The following is a 4,290-nucleotide window of genomic DNA, read 5'->3' on the forward strand; positions in this document are numbered from 1 at the left end:
CCCATGGGCAAGGGAGTGGAGAGTGTGTTTGCTCAGCCTGAAGTTTCGGAAGCATCTTCGAGGCGAGTCAACTGCGGAAAAGCCCAGATGAAAAAGAATCAGGATTGGAGTGGCTGCTGGAAACCTGGATGAGGCGAGGTATGGCTGCCAGTCGAGTAATGCAGGGCAGTAGATACTGAGCCCTAAGTCCTGGCACCCCACAGTTTTCCCCAACCCTGGCGGGGCTCTGACTTAGCTCAAAGGTGGATTCGCAGGGCGGATGATTGGGCAATGCGCAGGAGTCAGCTACCCTCTGGGAGAGCCTATGGATCAGAGCACTAGAGAGCGAGTCACTACAACTAAATAAGGAGGAAGTGGGGAGTGGAGGCTAGCAAACCGCTCCCAGCCATGCAGGACAGATGTGAACAGAGTGACTACGTGATCTACTGTGCACACAGGGATGCTTGCTATTAATAATTACACAATCAGAGGAAAAGGAGACTGCTCCAACAAACCGGGATGGAGGATCACTTTAGTTATGGACAACATCAGGAATGAAAATGGGAGTGACTTCAATTTAGATCTTTCCCTGAAGGAGATCTCGGCCTTTCTCCCCATCCACCTCTGCTGGGTCAGGAGTAGAAGATCCTGCTCTCATTGGGCAGCATTGGCATTCAAGGTCAGCCCCACAAGGATGGAGACTCCTCCACAAATGGTGTGGTACCAAAGGCACTCCTAACTGGAGACAGAGAGGTGGTTATTGGGTCAGATGGACCTGGCTTTGGGGTCAGACTCTGGCATTTACATAAGCTTATTAAGCCCCACCCAGGTTTCTCACATCTAAAATAAAATAATTCTGTGGGATGACTGGGAGGATTCCGTGAGAGAATACGTGTTTATAAATATTACTGCAGCTCACCAAACAGCAGGAACTTTTCTAATTCCAAATATGATTTACCTGTATTTATGTGCATTATTTCTTTCAAGGCAGAGTGCCTGGCAGAGAGTAAGTTTTGAAAATGTACTGATTATTAGCTTGCATGATTTTTGTCCCTCCTTCTTTTTTTTTGTTCTATTTTTAAATTTTATTTTAAATCCAGTATAGTTAACATACAGTGTTATATTTGTTCCAAGCATACAATACAGTGATTCAACAATTCTCTACATTGCTCAGTGCTCATCAGGATAAGTGTACTCTCAATCCCCTTCACCTATTTCACCCATCCCCTCACCAGCCTCCCCTCTGGTAACCATCAGTTAAGAGTCCCTATAGTTAAGAGTCTGTTTTTTGGTTTGTCTCTTTTCTTTTCTTTGTTTCTTTGTTTTGTTTCTTAAATTCCATATATGAGTGAAATCATATGGTATTTGTCTTTCTCTGACTGACTTATTTTGTTTAGCATAATACTCTCTAGCTCCCTCCATGTTGTTGCAAATGGCAAGATTTCATTCCTTTTTATGGTCAAATGATACAGAATATGTATTCTGATGCTGCAAATACCTCCAGTTTTGTTTTTCTTTTTCAAGATTGCTTTGACTGTTTGTGGTCTTTTGTGGTTCCATACAAATATTAAGATTGTTCTAGTTTTGTAAAATATGTTGTTGGTATTTTGATAGGGATTGGATTAAATCTGTAGATTGCTTTTGGTAGCATGGACATTTTAACAATATTGATTCTTCCAATCCATGAGCATGGATTATCTTTCTATTTGTTTGTGTTATCTTCAATTTATTTTGTCATTGTGTTATAGTTTTTAGACTACAGGTCTTTCACTTCTTTGGTTAAGTTTATTCCTAGGTATATTATTATTTTTGGTGCAATTGTAAATGGGATTGTTTTCTTAATCTCTCTTTCTGCTGCTTCATTATTAGTGTAGAGAAATGCAATAGATTTCTTATATTGATTTTGTATCCTGTGATCTTACTGAATTCATTTATCAGTTACAGTAGCTTTTTGGTGGAGTCTTTAAGATTTTATCCTTTCTCTTGTTGATGTGATGTATCACATTGATTGATTTGTGAATATTGAACCACTCTTGCATCCCTGAAATAAATCCCACTCAATTGTGGTGAGTGGTTTCTTTAATGTATTGTTGGATTTGGTTTGCTAGTATTTTATTGAGGATTTTTTGCGTCTATGTTCATCAGGGATATTGGCCAGTAGTTCTCCTATTTGTAGGGTCTATATCTTGTTTTGGCATGAAGGTAATGCTGGCCTCGTAGAATGAATTTGGAAGCCTTCCTTCCTCTTCTATTTTTTGGAATAGTTTTGAGAAGAATAGGTATTGACTCCTCTTTAAATGTTAGGTAGAATTCGCCTGTGAAGCCATCTGGTCTTGGACTTTTGTTTGTTGGGGGAGTTTTTTGATTACTGATTCAATTTCATTGCTGATAATCAGTCTGTTCAAATTTTTTCTTTCTTCCTGATTCACTTTTGGGAAGTTATATGTTTCTAGGAATTTATCCATTTCTTCTAGATTGTCCAATTTGTTGGCATATAATTTTTCATACTATTCTCTTACAATCCTTTGTATTTCTGTGGTTTGGGCTGTTATTTCTCCTCTTTCATTTCTGATTTTGCTTGAGTCCTCTCTCTCTCTCTCTCTTTATGAGTCTGGCTAAAGGCTTATCAATTTTGTTGATCTTTTCAAAGAACTGGCTCCTGGTTTCATTGATCTGTTGTTTTTGTTTATTTGTTTCTATTTTGTTTATTTCTGCTCTAATCTTTATGATTTCCTTCCTTCTACTGGTTTGGGGTTTGGTTTGTTCTTCCTTTTCTAGCTCCTTTAGGTGTAAGGTTAGGTTGCTTATTTGAGATTTGAGGTTGCTTCTTGAGGTAGGGCTGTATTGTTATAAACCTCCCTCTTAGAACCACTTTTGCTGTATTGCAGAGATTTTGGACCATTGTGTTATCATTTTCATTTGTCTCTAAGTATTTTTTTTTAATTTCCTCTTTGATTTCTTGGTTGACCCATTCATTGCTTAGTAGCATGTTATTTAACCTCCATGTATGTGTGCTCTTTTCAGATTTTTTTCTTGTGTTTGATTTCTAGTTTCATAGTATTGTGGCCAGAAAAGATACATGGTATGACTTTAATCTTTTTGAATTTATTAAGACTTGTTTTGTGGTCTATTATGTGATCTATTCTGGAGAATGTTCCATGTGCACTTGAAAAGAATATGTATTCTGATGTTTTAGGATGGAATGTTCTGAGTATATCTATTAAATCCATCTGGTGCAATGTGTCATTCAAAGCCACTGCTTCCTTGTTGATTTTCTGTTTGGATGATCTATCCATTGATGTAAGTGGGGTGTTAACATCCCCTACTATTATTGTATTACTATCGATTACTTCCTTTATGTTATGAGCTGCTTTATGTATTTGAATGCTCCCACAATGGGTGCATAAATATTTACAATTGTTATATCTTCTTGTTGGATTGTCCTCTTTTATTATTATATAGTGTCCTTCTTTGTCTCTTGCTGCAGTCTTTTTTATTTTTTTAAGTCTATTTTTTTTGATGTAAGTATTGCTGCCTTGGCTGTCTTTTGACATCTATTTGCATGATAAAAGTGTTTCTCCATTCCCTCATGTTCAATCTGCAGGCGTCTTTAGGTCTGAAATGAGTATCTTATAGGCAGCAAAGAGATGGGCCTTTTTTTTTATCCACTCTGTCACCCTATTTCTTTTGATTGGAGTGTTTAGTCTATTTACATTCAAAGTAATTATTGATAGATATGTATTTATTACCATGTTTTTGCTGGTTTTGTGGTGGTTTTTGTAGTTTTTCTCCGATCCTTTCTTATGGAGATGAGGTTCTGTAGTGCCTTGGAGTGCAGTGTCTCCTGTTCACTGGAATCTGGTGCTTCAGAGCCATCTTCTGTGTGTGTTGCCTACTGTTGTAGCTGAGCTACTTTTTGCGTCAGTCCAATCAGTCATCTGCGATGGCTTTCTTGCCCTGCAACTGCTGGGACCAAGACAGGCTGGGTTGGATGGGAGGAACCCACAGAAATGTGCAGAGGTAGGGCGTGCAGTGTTAGCAGGGTTTTCGAGAATCTGCTGTGGGAGGTGACCTGGTACAGAGGCCTGGCTGGAGGGGGTGTGCCTGAATGGGAATTCCATGGGTGGGGCACACCGTTAGGAAGTTAAGTAGGGAGTTTTGGCACTGCCCTGGTTCCGTGCATTTAGGCTGCGGGGTGGAGGAGGGAAATGGTGCCGACCAACTTTGTTCCAGGAGAAGTCTCCCAAGGATCCCTGCCCCTCGAGCACACACTTTGAGATTAGTAAACAAATCTCCCTCCCCTATGCCCCA

The sequence above is a fragment of the Neomonachus schauinslandi genome, chromosome 3 (assembly GCF_002201575.2).
Source record: "Neomonachus schauinslandi chromosome 3, ASM220157v2, whole genome shotgun sequence".
Taxonomy (NCBI): Eukaryota; Metazoa; Chordata; class Mammalia; order Carnivora; family Phocidae; genus Neomonachus; species Neomonachus schauinslandi.